At 36.6% G+C, this 23787-nt stretch overlaps 1 protein-coding gene across 11 annotated transcripts in view; it reads right to left on the bottom strand.

The window, feature by feature from the left end:
- Window positions 1-23787, bottom strand: part of PHF21A (PHD finger protein 21A) — a 229705-nt gene that overhangs the window by 156292 nt on the left and 49626 nt on the right. For 6 of the 11 annotated variants that reach the window (XM_039226763.1, XM_039226770.1, XM_039226761.1 and 3 more), the window contains 2 exons: window positions 7333-7373; window positions 5857-5968 (listed from right to left, as the gene is read on the bottom strand). The gene's annotated coding sequence lies outside the window, so the exon portion shown is untranslated. Of the gene's footprint in view, window positions 1-5856; window positions 5984-7332; window positions 7374-23787 lie in introns of all 11 variants that reach the window. The other 5 variants (XM_039226765.1, XM_039226762.1, XM_039226768.1 and 2 more) reach the window with 3 other exon arrangements.

Raw genomic sequence — 23787 nt, 5'->3', positions numbered from 1 at the left:
ATGGAATTAGTATCAAAACTTTCTGGATTTTATTCTTTGAACATTCCTCTAGAGAACACTTCAAATAATTTGGAAATGGGGGGGAAAGTGTGTACTCTGGTCATGAAAGCACCAGAGCGTGCTCAGATGCTCAGCCCTGTGGGACATGCCACATTCTGAGAATACAGAGCTGAACAAGAGCACTTCTCCCATAGGTGAGCTGGGAATCTAAGGAAAAGACCACAACCATTCAGGACACACTGTCCTTAGAGACACGTAACAACAGGGTCATACATTTTTAATCACACAGAGTGAACTGGAAAGTTTAGGGTCTCTCAGAGGTTAAAAAAGGCTAGGGTTTACTGTCATCTGGATGGATTCTTATACTATTCTGAAACCAAAACTCAAAACAGGAAAATTCTGGTGTCACTTAAAGGTTTACATTTAACAAATTAATACTTTTACATAGACAATGCAACGTAACTGTACCTTCCACAAAGTTATGGCAGGCATGTTAAAAAATAAATCTACAGAGGTGGCGGTCTAGCAATAGATTAGACACTTCCAGCTTGACAACGAACGCCATCTTCTTCAAACCTGTCAGTGCATCCATTGTGGCTGTGCGTATAACTGCAAGTGGGATAGTGTCAAAAGTCTAGATTTGTGAATGTGAACCTTCCCATGCTGCTCTGCTCATCACTGCTACAATTTACATGAACTCAATAACTAATTTCTCTTTTGATTTTTTTTCTTGAATGTGGCCTTAGACATGATTTTAGGTACCCTCCCAAAGCAGAAGTTTGCTTTTGCCAGAATAAATTTAAACTTTACTTCTTTCTCTTTTCTTCTTTGTAGCTATATAACCTGTAGTAGTTAGAGCAGCTTTTCACCATTCTTACAAACTGAGGAAGGGAACAATCAGGAATTTAGAAGAACACTACTCTTTAAACCAATTCATAATCTTTACACTTTCCAAAAATTATTTATCTATTAATCAAGTCCGTATTCAACCTAAGTTTTCCCTGACTTAACAGTTATAATGGAATCATTAACTATACAATATATTCCTGTGAACATTAATTTTCATTACATTTGCTTAATCTCGCTAGATTTAAAACATTACTGGCAATCTCTCCCCTAGGATTTATGTACTATGTCATGTAACCTCAAAATCTCTAATTTAAAAAACAAGTTTCAAAAATTGTAAAATTCCTTCAAACTTACATATATGGAGGCTTGGAAAGGATTATTGTACAACCAGAAAATTATCAACCAAAAAAGGCACTGTGTTTAGGGCAGATAATTTGGAAAAGGAGACATATCTTGATGAACAAACTACAAAAACATTTTTTTAGCTACTTATTATCTTAGAAAATCTAAAGAACTGTAATAAATATCAGAATCATCAAGTTACTAAGACTAATAAGTAACAAGGTTTTTTGCTGTGATGTAAGCTTACTTTGTGTATAAAAGCAAATATTAAAACTATACTATCACTCTAATTTTATTTTTTATAAAGATTTTATTTTTAAGTTATCTTTACACCCAATGTGTGGTTCGATCTTAAAACCCTGAGATCAAGAGTCACACACTCTACCTACTGAGCCAGCCAGGCGCCCCCACTTTAATTTTAAATACTAAAAACAATCTCCCTACTTGAATTTGTAACTTCTATATATTAGAGTTCTTCCTGAAAACAGTACTTGATTTAGTTGAATTAGTTTTAATTTTTGCAAGGTACTGTCAGAAATTATGTTCAAAAATCATTCCTTATAATTTTTGTCAAATTAATAATCACTTTGAAGTTAAGGGGTATTTTCAACAGCAGAAAGGCCATATTTAATTTTACTGGTAGTTACATAAAACATCATACTTCAACTCAACATAAAAACTCTGGAAACAGGGTCGCCTGGGTGGCTCAGTCGATTAAGCGTCCGACTTCGGCTCAGGTCATGATCTCACGGGTCATGGGTTCGAGCCCCATATCGGGCTCTGTGCTGACAGCTAGCTCAGAGCCTGGATCCTGCTTCAGATTCTGTGTCTCCCTCTCTCTCTGACTCTCCCCTGCTCGCTCTGTCTCTCAAAAATAAATAAAAATTAAAAAAAAAAAAAACTCTGGAAACAAAAGGTAGGTTAAAAACATGGAGAATTTACAATACAGAAATTTGTAATATACACAACAAAGGGTTAACATAAATTATACATTAGAGTGCTCACAAATTAATTTTAAAAATATGAAAAAGCAACTCAGAAGAAGGACCAACAAACATGAAAAATATCCCTCTTCAATAATCACAGAAATGTAATTTTGTCTATCAAACTGACAAAAATTTGTAGAAATAAGAATACTCTGCGCTGTCAAGATCGCATCAGGTGGCACTTTCATAATTTGCTCCTGGTTTTCTCAGGGTAGTAGCACTAAAGGTTATTTACTTTCAATTTTTCAGAGTACAGACGTTTTAAAAATTTTCCACAGAAAATATGAACTTATTTTTAAACTTAAAAAATTAACTGAAAGGGGTGCCTGGGTGGCTCAATTGGTTAAGCCTCTCAATTGGTCATGACCTCATGGTTCATGGGTTCAAGCCCCACATCGGGCTCTGTGCTGACAGCTTAGAGCCTGGGGCCTGTTTCAGATTCTGTGTCTCCCTCTCTCTCTGACCCTCCCCTACTCACGCTGTCTCTGTCTCTCTGTCTCTCTGTTTCTCTCTCTCTCTCTCAGAAATAAATAAAACATTAAAAAAAAATTAGCTGAGGATTGCTAAAACCTCAGAAAATTTGACAGTGATGAAACAAAATGTTCAAGAAAAGAAAAAGTAAAAACAGGATTTAACCTGAAGGCTCTAAATGTCAAAGAGTGCCTCGCAAGATACGAAGCCTGTAACTCAAGTTAATGAGGAGCTGACAGCTTTTATTCCTTCATCAGACTGTTGTCTGCTTATTAGAGACACAGAGAGGCACAAAATTTTATTTGGCGATGACTAAATGCCAATTATTCATTTATTTCAAAATAACACTGAAGGGTTAAAAGTGTTAGTGACCTGATATAAAAAAAAAACAAAAAACCCATGAAGGATTAGAAGATTCATCTTATATCCTACTTCTTCAAAAAGTTCTCTTTCTGGATAGCAGTTTTAAGAGACTGGTCTCAACCTAAAGGAACACATTATATACATATGCTTATAGCTTATAAAAACAAGGCAAGAAAACATTAAATCCTTTTAAAAAAATACTTTGGGGGCTTAGACAACACATGTCTTGTCATATGAAGACTATCTGGGGGCAGTTCATAGCATCATAAAAAAGCTTGTATTTGTTAAATTTGTAAAAAGATGATTTGTCGTATTTTGGCCAATGCCAATAAGTTATAACTAACAAATCAGTTGCTACAAGGTAAATGCAAACAAACTCACAAAGCAGTAACCGACATATTTTACTGAGTTACACTGCCTTTTAGCTTTAGCACCCAGCAGCTCTAAATGCTACCATCAGAGAGGGCAATTGCCTCGCACAAAATACCAACATCTGTTATCTTCAAAACTGTACATGTCAAACTACTGGGACACCTAGCGGCCTCTCACCTTCAAATAACAAAAAACCAAAAACATGAACAAATAAAAACTCCACAAACCAACAGAACAAAAATAATAATCAAATCCCACTAAAAAAAAAGGAGCTGCGATGTCGGGAAAGAACACTGACTATCCCCAAAAAACAAACAAACCAAAAAAACAAAACCCCAAAAAACAAAACAAAACAAAAAAACAGATTTCATTTACTTGCTATGTAACCACTCTCAGCCTCAGGGTTTTTAATTTGTTTGCTTGCTTATAAATCAGAAAAATGGGAACCATATCATCTACTTCATAAAAGTGTCAGGAGGTTTGAAAGGGATGAACTTCTATGAAAAGCCCTTGGTAAACTACAAAGTTCTACACTATCCTTAACATACTTAACTCTTTTGTTCATACACACAAACTTTTAATAAACTTCTCAACACAGTATACTGCTGAGAAAACTGTATGTAGGCCTTCCTATTCTCCGACTCTCTAACAAAGGGCCTTCTAACTATTACCAGGTATAGTTCTGCTTAGAGATATGTGACCTCTAGGTCTTTCATTAGGAACCTAATGATGAAGTAAGGCCGAACCTCTGAATTGACTCTTGAGAAACACTGCTCTGTTCCTGAATTGGTATAAACCTTCTTCTACTCAAAACATACGTCGTCTATCAAGTTTTCTTTAACATTAAGACCATAAAACACTGTACCCTCAGACTGAATTCCCTAAAAATGGATAGCTCAGTGTTCTCTATACCAAATATTCACTTGGTATAAGATTCCACTATTTTTTTTTTAATTTTTTTTTTTAATATTTTTAATTTATTTCTAGGGGAGAGAGAGAGAGACAGCGTGAGCAGGGGAGGGTCAGAGAGAGAGGGAGTCACAGACTGAAACAGGCTCCAGGCTCTGAGCTGGCAGTCAGCACAGAGCCCGACGCGGGGCCCGAACCCACGAACCGCGAGATCATGACCTAAGCGAAAGTCGGACGCTTAACCGACTAAGCCACCCAGGCGCCCCACCACTATTTTTTTTTTTAATTAAAAGTAAACTCCACACCCAACATGGGGCTCAAACTCCTGACCCTGTGATCAAGAGTCGCATGCTCTACCGACTGAGCCGGCCAGGCGCCCCTCTAGTTCTTTTATAAAAAATTAATTAAACCTACTCTAAAGAGTATTCTGAGTAATACATAGATCAAAAGCAGAGTCTTGGGGTGCCTGACTGGCTCAGTCAATGCATGCTACTCAGGGTTGTTAAGTTCGAGCCCCACGTTGGGTGTAAAGATTACTTAAAAAAAAAAAGTAGAAAGTCTCTCTCTCAAATAAAATTTTTTTTTAATTTTTAAAAAAAGAAAAAAGAATACTAACATTTATTAATATGAATAAAAATTACATTAGGAAAACAATGTGATGCTTGTTTTCTTATTTTCATGGTGGTGTTTCTCTGATGGCACTCCACGCGTCAACAGAAAACGCTACTGCACAAAGAACTTGGCAATCCTGATTTCAAAGACTACCTTCTGAAGCTGCCAAGGTTCCTCTGCTCAAATCTTGGTATTAATAGCTGTTAACAAAAATCACCTCAGCTAGTGAGACTGAGGTTTCCTAACCACTGGGTGAGATCTATACATGCACACACACAATTAGATTTATGATAATGTCCGAATGGGTTTGAATATATATCTCTCTCCTCTCTGTGCTTTGGTGTTTTGGGGGAGAGGCTAGATCCTCATTTAGAAAAAGAAAAGGAATACCCACACAGGTCATATCCCTGCAACACAGGGTCAAGTCAGGGTTTCCCAACAGCACCCTCTCCTTCGCAAGTTGGCTGCAGCATCTGTGTCCCTCCCTACCACCATGTTCATTCTGATACGTAGTTTCTCCCTCAGCCTCCTGGGCCCAGGCCTAACCAACACACACACATTCTTCTATTTCTTAACCTTCTTTATAGAAATCAAGCACATCCACTAAAATCATCCCAACTATACCCAACAACAAGAACCCTGCAAATAAATGTAAAAACTTCAGAAATTCAGAATGAAGGAGGCTGGAGAGTAGTGTCTAAGAGCAGAGTGACAATGAGGCTGAGATTTTAAAGTTAGTTGCCACATTTACTAGAATGCTATTTAATGATTAAAAACAGTCCTGGCCAGAGTCATATAAATATTTACTACACAAAGGGTAACGCAAGAGTGTGTGGTGGCTTCGGCATAACCAATAAGAATTTAATAGAAGTGGAAGTTATGGGAGGACAGATTTCAGATCAATTTAAGGAAGAGCTAAGGATTAGAGCTGTACAAAAAAGGAATGGGTTACCTTATGAGGTAGTGGGCTCCCTGTCATTAGAAGTATTCAAGAATGCTGCATATCATATCCCCCTCTTGGAGATTCACAATGCACATTAGCATATTAAAGGTTCTGAGAAGTCCTGCAGTAAAGAAACCTGTTTAACTTTGTTTAACGCAGCATTTCCCAAATAATTTGATCACAGAACATTTTTCCCACCCCCGCCCCACCTCAATAATATTTACTCATTTCTGTAGAACTAGAATTGCTCAGAATACATACATTATAGAAACTAATGAGCTACACTTTTTTTTAATGTAATATTTATTATGTACCCAAATAACAATCTGTCAGGGATATACGAGAAGAAATTGCCACACTGGTAAAAGGCTGGAAGAGAAAGCCCTTAAGGTCCCTTCTCTAAAATTCTGTGATTCTATCACATCTCAAAGAAAAGGGCTACAGGTTCTTGATTATTTATTTAAAAAGGTTCCATGAGGGAAAGGCAAGTAGAAAAAAAAGGTAGTAAAATTTAAGGTTAACTAGTTCAAATGCCTCCCTTTCATGTTCAAAGCCCAATCCCTAAAAGATAAGAGAAATACCTCAGGGACAGTAAATTATCAAATTGAAGCCTTAACCAAATAATCTACTCCAGCCACTAAGTTAATTATGATTTGAGAGAGAGAAATTAAAAAACAAAAAGAAAAACAAAAAAAAGTAGCCTTGCATCAGCCTTGTTTGGTTTTTTTATCATCATACATGCTCTCCAAGTAAGGTTAATATTTGTTTGATCCTTAGTCACTAGACTGCCCTGTGCAATGTGCAATCTTGAATTAGACATTCAAAAAAATGATTGAAGTGTGACGATTTATAAGCTATTAGAGTAGATATTAAAGCAGATATTAGGGAAAAAATGTGTTTGCCTATCTGCCCTCACACTGCTACGCTTCACTCTCTCTCTTTCTACTTTTTCCTCTTTTAGAATGATACAAACACCACACACTGAAAATGTACTATCAGACATGAAGCCAATCCAACATTAAATTTGAGGATATAAATGCTTGAGTCCCAAATTTCAAAGTCAAGGTTCCCATAGTTACATTAACCTAGCCATTTCGCACATATACTATGACCATCAAATTTAACAGCATATTAAGTAATACAAAACACAATAGGAACCTTAACTTTTGAAATTCCTGACTTTAGAATTTTCAGCTCTAACCACTGCATTAAGGACATTTCTGGCAAAGCGGACCTTTACATTTTAACAGGTTATCGAATGTAGGAACATGCAAACCTAGCAGTATTATTAGAAACACAAATGCATTTGAGATATAGCTATGTGAAATTACACAAAAATTCACTTTCACTCAGTGCAAACAGTAAAGCCTCATTTCTGGGAGAAAGCTTTTTTGCAAAAAAAAAAAAAAAAAAAAATCACTGAACATTTGAATTATTACTCAACTAGTATCAGGCACACCAGGCCTGCCTCAGGAAAGTACTTACCAATTTTGGGGAAACTGGCTCTCCTTCAGCTCTCTTGCTCCCTACAGCAGAAGAAGGGGAAAACGGAATTAGACTACAAACACAGATTTATGACATGTCATCAAAGGCTGAAGACTTAAAGATTTCTATCAGATTTTAAGAAGAAAAAACAAAACAAACAAAAATCTACAAAGCTTTAACCAATCCCCCACTCCTCACCCCCAAAAAGGGAAGAGAGACAGCTTCCACAGCAAGAAGAAATTCAAAGGCAGTTAAATCTCTAATTTTCCATTTTTCACTTTTCCACAGTTTTTTCAAGACAAGGAAAAGTAACTGACAGTTTCCCTTTCCTAAGAGACACACAGAAATAAAAGGTACCTCGTCTAAATAACACACAAATACAGGCTCATCTCCAACATATGGCCTTCACTGTTCATTGCTTTATACTAACAAAGAAAGCTAACATCACTGGCCCTCAGTTTGGTCTATTTAAAAGACTTTTTTTTTTTTTTCAATTAATCTCAAAATGGACTTGTCTTATATAAGGCTTTAAAATGGACAGCATTGACGACCATATTATCGTAATTTCAATTAAACTTTTCATTCACATCTTTCAAGTCTCACTGCTTTAGACTATAAACCACACAACACAAAAGTGCCTTTCTCTATGCCACATGTTTAATCAGTGATAGAGCCAGAAAGAAAATTAAGGTTTTGGGATCTCAATCTTATGCTCAATGACACTTTTATCAACTGTGTTTTGTTTTGTTTTGTTTTGTTTTTTTTAAATTAACTAAACTCCATTAAGCTGACTTCAAAGTTAAAAAAGTCAAGTCAGGCTATACTGTTTATTTTTAACTCTTCCCCACCCCAAACTTCTTTTTTAATTAAAAAAAAAAACATTAGAAAACAAAAATTAAAACTTTTCTCCTAATACTTTAATATTAAGAAATTCCACATGCCGTGCTCTAAAACTTCCTTATGCTTTTAAACATAGTATGTTTGCTGACTGGTGTTACTCCAATAGTGTTCTCATTTCAAGGGATAGTTCAAAAATCTTGTCATCCAGATTATAAATTTTTACTTAATCATGTACAGTCATACCAAACATACAGTAAGATCATTTAAAAGGGCCCCAATTCATGCAGTTAACATTCATTTCCAAAAGAAATTCAATTTGCCGTTTTATCTTGTCTTTTCTTTGGCAGCAGTATTTCTCAAAGTTCTCAAGTCCACATAAATGGCTATTTTAATCACCAAGATTAGAATGACTTCAACCAAAAGAAAAATCATGCAAAGGTCTGTAGAATGATGTGGTTATTAAAAAGCAGATTCTCACAAGGAAAAAAAACCTGTAACTGTGTGTTAACTAAATGTTAACTAAAAGTTTAGATGTTAACTAAATTTACTGTGGTAATCATTTCACAATACACACACATATCAAATCATTATGCTATATAACCAAAACTGACATCATGTTATATAAGTCAATAATATCTCCATTAAAAAAAGGATTTCTTAACATTACAGGTAGTACCCTACAGGACTGTGTACTACTCAGAACAGTACCAGGCACATAGTAAATACTCGATTAATATTTGTTAAATGAACGAATTGATTGAGTGGACCCTTAACTCTTGACTTATTTTCCCTATTAAGTATTTCTTATTAGCTCTTTCATGCTGGTGAGAATTTCTTATGCATCAATCTCCCACAGCATTATTTGTTAAATGAATGACTCTGGATAAAAAAAAAAAGTAGAGATATTACCATTTTAAAACATAATAAAAGGGAAAAGACTGATATATTGTACTAAATTAAGAACTTCGGTTCACCAAAAAAACACCATTAAGAGAATGAAAAAACAAGCCACAAAATTGGAAATGACAATTCCAACACATACAACAATAGTTTATAACCAGAACATATAAAATATGTTGACACTCAAAGTGATCAGGATAGAATTGGGATTTTTATTTTACTTATATGGCATTTGAGAAAGTAGAGTCACGTCAACTCTTCTGAAAAGTCATATTTAGTACAAAGACACAATGGATGTACACTTTATCTCTGGGGCATTTTCTCCAAAAGCCAATAGCAGAGTTAATCCCAAATTGATAAAGAATTTTACCATGATATCATGAAACCATGATATCATAAAACTACTCATAAAACTGCTTGGAGGGACTGCAGATATCACATAGGAAATCAAAGCCTGAGAGGTTAAGTGACTTCCTGGAAGGTCACACACCAATTGGTTATAAAGCTGGAGGAAAGCTTACAGACTCGGAGATTCCTTTGACTGAGCTGGCCTTTCCACTAGACCTCACCGCCTCTTAACCAGGTGCAGCAGTAACACTTCTAAGAAACAAACTATAGTAAATACTAGCAAAATATTTCTGGAAAAGTCTCCATATAATGTTTGAAGGAAAAATTAAGCTATGTAGGGCAGGTTTTAAAACTTGAGATCCTTTATGCCTAAGGGATCCTCATGAATGGGCTTCAGAGAGGTTTGCCAACCCTACGATACTATATGCTAAGTTCTGTATGTATAAGAATTCTGGGGAGAAGACCCACAGCTTTAATAAAATTTCCAAAGAGGTTCAGATACCAAATTTTTTTAAAAGCCAATTATTTTTCGACTAGTGATTCTTAAACACTGTGCATCACAACTAGTGTTTCTTCTGATCAACTACCACTTGGAAACTGATGAAAAAGAAAAGATTTTATTTCTATTATTTAGAGTGAGCAAAAAAAGATTTATATATAAATGTGTATTTTAACACTGTCTATATGCAAAACGTAGCTGTCTGAAATGCAAATCTGATTTCCTCATGTAAAGCTGATTTAAAGTCCACTTACTTTGTTTCTCACATACTCTTGACACTCATAACTAATGTAGTAAAAACTTTGAACCATATCTGCTTAAATTTTTCAAATATAGATTTCTTTTAAAAATACACTAAAAACATATTAGTTGGACTAAATGAAATTATCTTTGCTTTTACAGATGAGTTTTATCTTGCTAACATAACTTCCCATGATTTTTTGCAAACTGAAGATGGCTCACCTCTCCAGAACTTCACAGGTAACTGCTTTAATTAGAGCTGGTAAAGAAATGAATCATTCAGATTTCTAATATGATTGTAAAATTTAAAATATCATCAATAAGTCAAAGGTGATTAATAACAACTTAAGTACCTTTTGTAAAAATATCTAAGACCTTTGTATATGAAAAATATAAAACAATAAACAAATTTTACAGAAAGAAAGTTTAACATTAGATCGTTTTAAATTAGGCTAAAATTCATCCCACTACAAATTTGAACAATTAAGTTTATAGTCTGTGCTCAATCATAAATTTTGATAAGGGACTAGAATAGCACAGATAATTGTCATTCAAAGACACTTTAAAATGTCACCTTACACAGAAGATTCAATCTCTTCTCCTCTACTACACCAAGCTGATACACTAATTTTATATACAATAAGTTTTACTGCTTTTTATCTGCCCTTCCTCACTTCCAACAGAAAGCATAATAAGTTTGAAATAAATTTAAATGCAAAGAAGTGCTCAAAGGGAAAAGCAGAATCTTGCTTAATGAGATTTAGTCCTTTAGGTCCCAGTACCATAATCATCCCTGTGTCCCCCATCCCTCTTAATCTTACTCTCTCACGGACATTCTAGCACTTCTCCGCTCAGACTCAAGAAACATCAATTTACCCCTCACTAGAATCATTTTGTTTCCTCCATCTTAAAAAAAAAAAGTCTCCCTTGACTCCATATCCTTCTCTAGTTCCTGCCCTGTGTCTATGTGTCCACTGATAGGAAAACTCCCTGAAAGAGTTAACCATACTCACCATCTCTATTTCCCCCCTTCTCATCCTCTATTGAACTCACTCCATTAGGGCTTTGGCCTCCTTCTATTCTTACTAAGATCACCAATGACTTCCCCATTGCTGAAGCCAACAGGGAAGTCTCAGCCCTCACTTCCATGTTTGATCAGTAGTATTTGATCCAGTTGATCATTCCTTCCTTCTTGAAACTCTCTCCTGACTCCCAGGACACCACCTGATCTTGATTTTCTCCTAATCTCTCTGGCCACTCTTCTGGATTTCATATGCTGGTTTGTTCTCATCTCTCAAGACCTCAAAATGTTGAACTGCCCCAGGGCTCAGTTTTTGGAACTCTTCCTGTTAGGTAATCTCACCTACTCTCATAGCTATAAAAGGATCTGTACACTGGCAACTCCCAAATTTTTATCTCCAGCTCAGACCTTTCCCCTGAATTCCAAACTCATATACCCAACTGCCCACTCAACACTTGTCAAGTAAGTTTCTCAAGCTCAACAAGTTCAAAACTAACTCTTGACTACCTCGGCCCCTTCAGGCCAAAACCTTAAGGTCATGGTTGACTTCTCTTTTTTCCACATCCTAGATCCAATCTAACAGCCAACCCCACTTGTGTCAACTCCACTACAACCTCATCCAAGCCACCATCATCTTTCACCTAGATTATTACAATAGCCTCCTAACTTCCTTCCCCATTTCCATCTTTGTCTTGCTAAAACCTATTCTCTCAGCAGCCAAGAGTGCCTTTTCAAAATCCAAGACAGATTTGGTCACTCCTCTATTCAAAATCCTCCAGCGGGCTTCCCATCATACTCAGAAAAAAAGCTTAAGTCCTTTAAAATGGCCCACAAGAGGAGCACCTGGGTGGCTCAGTAGGTTAAGTGTCTAACTTTGGCTCAGGTCATGAACTGATAGTTCAAGAGTTCGAGAGGCGCCTGGGTGGCTCAGTTGGTTAAGCGTCCGACTTCGGCTCAGGTCAGATCCCATGGTTCATGGGTTCGAGCCCCGCATCAGGCTCTGTGCTGAAAGCTCAAAGACTGGAGCCTGTTTCAGATTCTGTGTCTCCCTCTCTCTCTGCCCCTCCCCCACTCATGCTCTGTCTCAAAAATAAACTATAAAAAAAAAAAAAAAGAGTTCGAGCCCTGCACTGGGCTCTCTGCTTTCAGCACAGAGCCCACTTCAGATCCTCTGTCCTACCCACCCCCGCCCCTCCTCCATTAGCATGTGTGTATGCTCTCTCTCTCTCCCCCAAAAATAAATTTAAAAAAAAAAACATTTAAAAAAATTGTTTTTAATTTTTAAAAACAATTTTTTTAATGTTTTATTTATTTCTGAGAGAGAGAGACAGCATGAGCAGGGGAGGGTCAGAGAGAGAGGGAGACACAGAATCCGAAGCAGCCTCCAGGCTCTGAGCTGGCTGCCAGCACAGAGCCCAATGAGGGGCTTTGAACCCACGAACCATGAGATCATGACGTGAGCCGAAGTCGGATGCTTAACCAACTGAGCCACCCTGGCGTCTCTAAAAAAACTGTTTAATGGCCCACAAGATTCACAGTGATTTGGGCCTCTGCTACTCTCAGACCTCACCTCTTCTCCTCTCCCCACTGCTTAATCTGCTCCGGCCATACTGACCTCTTTTTTGTACTTCAAAAACTCCAAACAAGTTCCCTTCTCAAGGCTCTTCTACTTGCTTTTCCCTGTAACTGAAACGCTCTCTTCTATCAAATATCTTCACGGCACACTCCTTCAAAATGTTTAGGAAATCTACAGCAGTTCCAGGAGTGGAATACTAAAATAAACACTACAACTGTCATCAGAATTGTCCCTCTCCCCAAACTTACTGTGAGGATGTTCTTTCTTCTACCAACAACACACTCTTTTCACCTTCTCTCCGCCTAGCCAAATCTCAGCCAGTCATTCGGGTCCAGATAAAGACTCAATGATAAATAGAGACCTTCCTTATAACCATCCCAAATCTCAGAGACTCCTCTCTTTGAATTGCCGGATAGTTTATCATCACTCACATTCATCTTAAAATTTAACCACATATGGTCTCACACTGTAACTTATAGGTCTTATCTCCCTGTCTACACACACACACACACACACACACACACATGTAAAGTAGAAATTAATGCCTTGTACAAGTCATTCTCAAACCTTGATCAGGATAACTTTAAAACTTCAAGAATACATAAATTCACAGGCCCTACCCTTAATGATTCCGAATTCATGATGTCTGATTTAGGGCCCAGATATCTGTATTTTTTTTTAACTTCCTCCACGAGAGTCTGATGGGCAGCCAGGAAGAGGTAGCATTGCCTTCTAGTCCTGTTTCCTTCAGTACCTAGGAAAGTAGGCCTTCGAATAGCCTACAGCTAGAATGGACACCCCAGAGTACCAAATCCATTCCTTCATTCCACAGGGGAACAGCAATCCAAGAAGTCTAGATGACTAGCCAAAAGCTACAAAGATAGCAAGAGGCAAATCCCAGCCTCAAACCCAGATTTACTGCTCTCAATCTAGGAATTCTTCCATTAGACTGTGCATAAATAAATGAAATAAAAATCCACAATTTACAGATAGGCACAGTAAACACTGATTTTCTAATACTTGACCAGTGATTGCAATGTCCAAGCTCTAAGAAAGTACACGTCATTAGCTTCTATATGCTTGAAAAATGTGAGCAACATTAGCTGACAAAAGACTTAAGAGGCCAGATAGTAATGGTGGGAAGGCTTACAAATAAAAAAATAACTTTTACCAAGTCATCTTGCAATATGTATAAAAACCTGTAAAATCATTTATTTTGTAGCTGAGAAGTATTAGAAGAAATAAATGGAAAGAGGAAATCTTGCTTCATCATGCTATAAAGCACAAAAAGTCCTTATTCACAAGCTTCCACAGCTCACAAAGCTGTAAGTTTTTGGAGTCTAATCATAACATAAACTTCTTAATTACAGATCAGACTTTGTAAATCACCCCATATCCCAAGATAACCCAAACTCTTATCTTAATAATCAGTTAACCCCAGGACCCACACTCTTGCCATCAACAACAAAAAAACAACTTAGTTATCTATAAGGCATGACAAGAGAGTCTGGGTCTATGCCAGTGTACAGGGATTTAAGCAAGTGTCTCCTATTAACACTAATGGGAGTTCTGGGTGTAAACCATAAGCACCAAGGAGGAGGGTCAATGCCCAGCACTGCATCTATGAAAACTCTGCTGCACTAACTGCAACTACTGGGACTTGTTCTCTCAGAAATGGGATAATAGACCCAAATTCCTACCTCTCTAAAGCACAAAGATAATTCAAATAAAAGTCACTAAGGCAGGTCACCGATAAACACCTGATTTTTAAAAATATACAAGAAAAGGCTAAACTAAAACAACTGACACACTGAGGAAATTTTTTAAAATAGCACCAACCAATGTGCATGGAAGAAACTAGTGAATTGCTGGAGAGGCAAAATACATCACGCGAAAATTCAACAGGATTAAGACAACCAAATTTTTAAAAATTAGAGTACAGTAAATCCAACTATAGCCAGAAGCTTGTCCAAAGAAACACACACACACACACAAAACAAAACACAAGCTCCTCCCCTGACGGAGCCCTAAGTACACTACAACCCTGGCTTTTAAAACACAGAAGAAAACTCCTGCTGCACTGATAGCCAGGAATAATCACAGAGTACTTACAGACAAACGGGTAACAATCACGAGCTGCCAAGGACGACCAAAACTAACTAAATAAAAATTATAGCACCTTATTGTGTTCCATACTGCCTCACTTCTCAATATAGCAATGCTGTACTCACCAGCCTGGAAAATGAGCAGGTGCCTTTCAGGCTATAGAAAAATTAGTGACACAGACACACAGACACACACACACACACCAATCACAAACACAAACACAAAGAGAATGATATTCTTTCACTTGAAGGGACTTAAGAAATGCAAGGCTTTGCTGTAGGCCTAGAAAACTAAGAGTAGGCCTTACCGAAGAAATGAGGAAAAAGGCAAGGTTTACTCCAAATCCACGTTCAAAGACTAAAAGAATTAACATTTATTTCAATTAAAATGCTTTGGCAACAACCCTTTTAAAAAAGAAAAAAAAGAAAAAAAGAATGGGAAATTAAGATTTGCCCTGTTTCTAACCCCAAGAGAAATGAGAATCTTTTCTCTACACAGGTTTAGCTCCACAACACAAATAAAAGAGAACCCTGACTTAAGGCCCGAAAATGGTTCCATAACATTCATGTTTAAAAAAAAAAACAAAAAACAAAAAAACTATGTAGTCTAACATATTGATTCTTTACCATGGCTGTTATCATTAATGAACACTTAGCTTTTTATCTGCACTTTGAAATGTCAATGAGAAATTGAAAAAGCTACAATATGCTGAAGATTTTAACTTTTGAAACAAAAACCACAAAGAAACACGAGTCTGAAGCAGAAAGCCTCAATCATGCTGATAAGTAAGTGGTCCCAAAAGTTGAAAGTGAAAGCAATATACACCAAAAAAAAAAAAAAAAAAAAAAAAAAAAAAGGAAGAAGAAGTTTGCTTGATATTAATGCTAGCCTTTAAAACCAAAAATATGTTCTGTTACAGAAGACTGAAATCAGGGCTTCCATTAACCTTGTTTAAAAAAAAAAAATCCCATGAGCATGGATTTTTTTCCTAAGTCTCTTCATCAGAGCAGCATGGGGTCCCATTAGGCACCCTATTTTACTTCCACCTTATAAATAACGTTAGCTATTCGCTATTTCCATGGAAACCAAGTACAGAGAAACCCACTTAAATGAATACCGGTTAAAGGAATAAGTTTTATTTTAGAAAGATTTTGCTGCTCTAGATGAATTCTACTGGGGAATACTACGAAGTCGTCTTTAAGTATAATTTTTAAAAATATATCTTTGGTGTAAAGGAAACTTATTAAGGGTCCTATTAAATAAGTACACTCCTTGCACTAAACTAAATATACCAAACAACATCATAACATTACCTTTTCAATGCACTGCATGGGGGTTTAGATGCACAACACCCAATGACTATGCTTCCTCATGCATTGGGGTGGAATAATTACTCCCATGGGTCTAATTTAAACTAATAAAAGCAAGGAAATTCAGAAATAAGGCTACCATCACCTTGCAGTGACTAGAAATGAACAGGCCCCACAACTGCAAGCACCACACAACTTACTACTCCAAAGAGAAGTGAACAAGGGAGCAAATAACTTTAGTTCCTAATCACTGTTACCAGGTCCAGAGATAGCAGATAATCAAAATTCCCTCCTCAACAAACTATTTTACAAGTTATAACATGCATTCCTTAGTCAATTGATACATACATGCAGATGAAATAGAACCAGAGGAAACAGAAATGGAACGTTTAAAGGATAAACTGCAGAGAACAAGATTTAGGCATTTCCAACTTTAAGTTCCCCTACATACTCTAGAAAAAACCATTACTGGTAGCCCATACAAGAGTGGCCAATAGGAAAGTGTACATAAAATAAAATGAAACTAATAAGGATAGTAAATTCAAAACTAATAATCCTGAGTTTCTAAAGACAGAAGGGGTAAGAAAACTAAAATATTTCTAGCAGTAGTGGCTGACATCTTTAATAAGTTAAAAGACAAATGAAAGCAGTATTATCCTAAAGTGTGACTACCAGTATTAAATTTACAATGTAGGAAAAGAGTTAACATTCTCATACACATTTTTTCCAGTATACCAACAGATCTACTTGTACTGCATGTTTTAAAAACATAAAATTACTTTCCTTGTATGTTTCACACACTATAAACATTTGCAAAATGATAACTGTTGAAGCTGGGTTAAGAGGTATGTGGGGTTTGCTAATATTATTCACTGTGCTTTTGCATATGTTTTTAAAGTTCCATAAAAAGAGGTTTTTAAAAATCCTATAAAGTTATAACTCTTTTCTCAAGTATGTTTTTCAGTATGTATAATTCTATAATGTATGAAATACCTTGGATAGATCTTAGAAGCTACTGAATTTAAATCCAACATAGCCATTAGCATTTAACTACAGCTAATTTCCACGTTTTACTTTTCTTACCAAAACAGTTAACAGTTCAAAACCCACTAGGAGAAATCTGGAAAGGAAAAGCTCTATTTGCAACTACCAACTAATGAAATGCAACCAATGCCTAAAATCAAGGCATCACAGCCACATTTTGTACTTTACAAACTAAAGAAAGAAATTCTAGGGGCTCCTGGGTGGTTCAGTTGGTCAAGAGTTCAACTTCAGCTCAGAGCCTGGAGCCTGCTTCAGATTCTGTATCTCCCTCTTGACCCTCCCCTGCTCGCTCGCTCGCTCTCTCTCTCCCCTCTCTCAAAAATAAATATTTAAAAGATGTTTAATAAAAAAATTTAAAAACTAATAATTACAATAGTGCTTTGTTTTTAAGAGAGATACAATAAGATGGTGGTGGCTTTGAAGGGAGTGATGAACAGTAGATTGGAGGGTGTACACAGGGAAGAGACAGCAAAGAGATCGTAAAGAAAAGGGGAGAGGAAAGGCAATGGAAGGAGTATGCACAATAGATGTGTATCTCTCTATGAAGCAGCTAATGCACCACTGAACCAGACAGGTTCCCACCTAAGTCTAACAGGAGCTCAGCTCTGGCATCAGTGGCCTACCTTTTACAAATCAGGCAGAGACAGATTGATTTTCATAATTGTACAATTCTTTAAATCAACCCCAAAGACCTCATAGGGTCTGTATCTAACTCCTGCATTTACTAAAACAAAATACACTTCTAAACTTTCTACAATTCCATTCACCCAAGAAAAGCCAACTTTTATAAGCCCTACATAAAGAAAACGTAGTACTGTGCACTATGCTAATTCTAAAACTACAAAGCTTTACCTACTGACCACTCCAGCAACTGTAAAGTAACATTACATTTTTTTAACTGAAAGAAAACCATAGTCTGCTATAAAATTGTTTAATTTTTAAAATATTTGTTGAGTTAAAAGGACAGCACTTTATCAAAACAAACTTGTCAGAATTTCTGCTCGGAAAGCAGAAACGTTGTTTTAGGAACATGGACACAATAAAATCTAGTAAATGCTTCTATCCACCTACTAGGCATTTATGAACTGGTACAGTTGAGTAAATAAGAACAAAAAGTTAATGGGAGCTATTATTCTACTTTAACTCAAATCCTCATTGGCGGTACCACATGCCATATTCAGTGTGATGTGGTAAGCTATTACCAATACATTTGTTGTATCCTAGGGGAAAAAACTCCACAGATCAAAGATCAAAAAAGTCTCAAATCCAAATTGGTAGTGAATGAGTAAAATTAATTCAATTTCACACTAATGATCACTCCCCTTCCCTCAATTACGGATTTCACTTACCAGATAGATATATTCACATGTGTACACACACACACACACACACACGCACGCACACATACATACATACACCCTAACAGACATATTAAAAACTCAAATACTTTACCAAAAAATTTCTTAATTCTAAGATCTCTGCAAGGCAGAAACTTAAAGAGTAGCTTTTCTTATAATCAACTTATTCTTAGGCCCAGTTTCTAGGCTCAATATAGGTAACATATGATAATTAAATATAGAAAGAAAATAACAATTACCATAAGAAAAGACCAGGCACCAGATGAGAGAAAATTTCAAAGGCAAAATGCCCAAAATCACAAGGCAAATAAATGATGTCCATCATTACTAGAAAGCATCTGTATGCTTCTACAGTTGTTTCCATTAGTTATCCCACCCAAGCATGTGTTCTCAAGGGTTAAGTACATAATTTATCCTGAGCAGTTGACCCAGTGGACTTACCAGCTGATTAGGACTTTAGACTTTGAGTTACAATGCTTAGTCTACCACTGACTCCATGCTAAGTGACATATTGTAAACCACATCACTATGTTGATGCAAAAAAAAAGGCTTATATCACTAAGACTTTTAGTAAGCATAAAGTGCCCTGAGATATTTTTAAAAGTCTGTTAAAACTGACATATTCCCACATATTTTCTATTTCTCCCAGAGCTTTCACAGACAAGAACTCATTAGATACACTTTTCCCATCCGTACCTCTTCTCACCATGACATTTCAGGGGAAAAAAAACCCTCCTTTCCAGCTAAGCTGCTCCATATTCACTCTTTCCCCATAATCTTTCTAGTGGGACTATCACCATAACAATGATAACAGCAGCTATTGCTTATCCATTGTCTTAAGATTTCCTCAACTTATCTTCTCATCAATCCCAGAAGGTTGGTACTATCATGCCTACATTGTAGATGAAGAAAGTCAAGTCCAAATGAACAGCACAGTGCTTCATATGAGAGACATCTTTGTTGAAGGGAATGTAAATAATCAGTCTAAGGTCACACACTCAACTTTAAGTGGTTGTACAGAGATTCCAACCTAGGGGTCAGACCACAAAGCTCAAGCTCTTTTCCTACTATGCAACATTTGTCTTAGGCCTTACGAAAAAAGGAGTTGAGAATTAAGGTTAAGTTCTAATACCTAACAACAGCTACCATTTATTTAGTATGTACTGTGTGTCAAGAACTTATTATAGTTTATACATTAACTTATCAATTCCTCATAACAATCTCAAGCTCTGGGTACTATCATGTATTCATATTTTATGTATGAAGAGAGTCAGAGGCACAGAGGGTGAGGTGATTTAACCATTATCACAAGGCTACTGCAAAGTGGCAAAGCCATTATTTGAGCCCATGCAAACTGTCTCTACCTGATATTTAACCAGTGATCTTTATTTACTTCCATGCTAAAAACTTCCCTTCACCTGAACTGCATGAAAACAAAACTTTTAACCTTTTCAACAAAATTACTAAATTGTAAGCCTTTGTGCTTCGACCAATTAAGAGAAAAGTAGTAGTACTCTTCTAAGCATGCACACCAGACTTCTTTATAGGCACAAAGGATATGCCCCTGGTGGTTAGATCATTGCACTGCTCAGGAAGTGGCACACTCTCAATCTGGTTAAGAGCCCCTAGCCCATTGCTCTCCACACTCAGACCCACACTAACCATGCACTGCGAGGAACAGACAATTCAGAAATGTCCCAGTGCAATCTCCTATAAAATGAATGTCACTCTGGAAACATCCAAGTGTGTATAGTAGTACCCTTCCAACACCCTTTCTTCTTCTTCCCAAACACCATAAAAAAAACACCACAAAAGGAATGAATGAATCTAAGCTACTTAAAAATCATAACAAATGTCCAATGATAACTACAAATTTAAATGAGAAAAAAATGTAAAATTCTCATAGTTTTGTAACTTGTCCAAATTCTACATTCAAAAAAGGATGGGCCTTATAAAAAAAAAAAAAAAAAAGCATAGCCCTCTTTGAAAGTCTCAATTCTTAGACTACCTTATTATCATAAATGTGCCTTGAAAGGTGAGAGAAAAATCCATTTTTACCTCACATTCTGAATATTTTCATACACATATTTAAAATAAAAATCATTACTGCTGCATCACAAGTTACTGGGCTTTTCACCCTAATATCTATTATGATGACAATGTATTTAATTACATAAATAAAAATGAGCATGGATTTACTATCTGTATACAAACAAGTTACGTATAAAGAAAAATAAATACAGAGGAACAGGACTGGACCTAGAGGTACTGAGAACTTGACACAATGAGCAAAGGAACCATGCAGCTCCCTCCATTGACATCGTAAAGTTGCCACATTTTCTGGGCTCTCTTTTGAATTAATGTGGCATCTGTTCCAAGTACAGCATGCTAACATTTTACGAAAAGATATTTTCATTCTACATTTGTATGTGGTTTGCTTTTGATTTGAACTCCTGTTTTATTTCAGTGGTCATTATTTCTTTATCCCAAGTTGTCCATTTGGCATTCCTAATCTATCTCCCCTGTGCACAAAAAGGGTGGGGAACCATCAGTTTAAAACCCTCTAACAGCAATAATTACAATATGCTTTGCATATAGATTAAATAAAGAAAATAAGCAGCACAAAGATTTTTGTAGGCTTTTTAGTATCAGGTCCTGATAAGTTAACAGCATCTGTTCCTTTCAGAAAAAGAATTCTGCTCTGAAGTACTGGTGGGGGGGGGGAGGGGGGGGGGGGGGGAAGGAGAGGAGAGAAATAAACAAATACTAAATAGAATAATTCAAGTTACAAAGTTTGGTCTTCATGAAATGATGATTTCAATAATTTGCACATATCCAACTCTATCGAACGAGATCTGCTTTTTAAGACATCCTCAAAAACGCTGCAGCAACAAGCCAAATACAACCACTTGTACTTAACATGCATGCTGCATACTCCACAATGTTACGTCATATCAGGCACAGAGAAGACGCTTACCAAGCTATCCTGTGTTCTATAAACTGCCTAACAACAACAGAAAAAGGCACTGCCATCTCTATAGTAGGGAGTAAGAGCTGTCAAGGTAGGCAGCCTCTTCCCTTTGGTCAACTAGAAGAAAACAAATAAGCCTTATATTTCTGTCTTTTAAGCTCACCTCTCCCAAGGCCTTTACTCTCAATCTTTCAGCCTTTCTCAGAAAGAAAGGCTGTTTCTTTAAAATTAAAAAGCTACAAAAGATCACTCCAACTTAAAAGCCCCACACCTTGTGCCAACTGTCCTCCAGGTATCCCCACGGCTGCCTCTTCTATAGAAGAATGGCCTTTCTGGAGCACTGGTCACCACGTGGGTGCACCCACTCTGGACAAGGAAGGGGGCCATGGAAGGAATTATTACAACTTACATACATATATATATGTATATATATATTTTTTTGAGAAAGCATGTTCTAGTATGGGGAGGGGGCGGAGGGAGGGAGGGAGGAGGTAGAGGGTGACAGAGAAAGACAGAGAGAAAGACAGAGAGAGAGAGAGGAGTGAACCTTAAGCAGACTCCCCGCTCAGACCAGAGCCCCACTGGGCTCAATCCCACCACCCTAGGATCATGACCTGAACCGAAATCAAGAATCAGACACTCAACGGACAGAGCCACCCAGGCGCCCCAATATCAGCCTTTTTAAAATTTCAGCTTTCCTGTATGTTTTATAACATACATAAAACACTAGTTCAGAAAATTACATATAAATATACATTTACTGGTAGCCGTAATTTTTTAAAGTCTGGAGACAAGAGGCTACAAGGCCAAAAGTAAGAAAGGAAAATTAGGTTCTGCCATGAACTTACTCGCATTCTTGTTTCTGCCTCAGTTGGACCATCCATGACATGAACTGGGCCCTCTGTACAGTTAGAAGACTATTTTGAGAAATAATAAAATACTTTCTAGGGCATGGTCTGAGCCACACAAAATGAAAAGCACATATGAATGCTACCAATAAGAAAACTCTTAATTGGCTTGCTAAAACTGACTATACTGTAGTTTAAATAAACTGCTACACCTGGGACCTCTGGGTGGCTCAGTGGATTAACCACCCAACTCTTGGTATTGGCTCAAGTCATGATTTCACAGTTTTGTGGGTTCAAGGGCCACATCAGGCTCTGGGCTGAGAGCATGGAGCCTGCTTAAGATTCTCTCTCCCTCTCTCTACCCTTCTCCTACTCACACTATCTCTGTCTCTCTCAAATAAAATAAAATAAAACTTTAAAAATAAATAAATAAATAAACTACTATGCCCTAGCAGATCCAATTCTTAGAATTTTAAAGCCAGGCTTCAGCAATTCACTGAATAGGAGTCTAAAGAAGCATGAAGGCACCTTAGACACCAGGAGTGCATTCTAGGACTAGGCAGTCTTTTTTTTTTTTCCCCAAAACCTTTTATAATTAAAAATTTATTATCTATGAAATAAAATGTTTTAATTTAAAAATTACAAAGGTGAATTATAACTAATAACCTTAGCACCAAGATAAAACTCTCAAGCCTTAATGTACATTATAAGGCCTTGACTATGTCACAATAACACACAATATGTGTTATTTTACACAATGCCAGAAAAATAAATGACACTCAAATAATTTATCTTTTTCTTTTTTTGTTGTTTTAAAAAATGGTGAGTTATCAGTATAGCATTTGGTAGTGGTTAAGTGAGTAGGGATGGGAATGGGGGTAAGGTCAGCCAACACTGTTCACATAAAGATGAGAGTACCAGAACTAATTCCTATGCAGGATATCTATCTATATGCCAATTAAGCGGTACTGGTTTGAGTTTCCATTAATTAAAATATTACAATTATTTCCTCAGCCTTAAAATACTATTCTAATTTGTAAATGTTGAATAAATATATCCTAACAACCAAGAAGAGAGCCCACCAGTTTAAAATAAAAGTTATGTGAAACCATAATTGATCTCTTTATAAATAGTAGCTACCAGAATAAACTAGCAGAACTTAATTCTGAAATGATGTCTCCTAAATTACTTGCACAGGACAGAAAACAGTGTTGTCATTTTAAATTGGTTAACGTTTTTTAAAGTTTTAAAAATAACAATGACCATCTCTAAGGCATTAGGCACAAGTAAAAGAACTTAAAATGCTTTTTGCCCCAAAGGTAATCATCAATCTAGAGTGCAGGTTTATAACCTTAACATATAAATCTTACCTCTCTCCTTCCAACCTCACTCCC

The sequence above is a fragment of the Hyaena hyaena genome, unplaced genomic scaffold (assembly GCF_003009895.1).
Source record: "Hyaena hyaena isolate Hyena2069 unplaced genomic scaffold, ASM300989v1 scaffold_23, whole genome shotgun sequence".
NCBI lineage: Eukaryota > Metazoa > Chordata > Mammalia > Carnivora > Hyaenidae > Hyaena > Hyaena hyaena.
The sequence above is the reverse complement of the archived record's forward strand: the minus strand, read 5'-3'. Positions and strand labels throughout refer to the sequence as shown.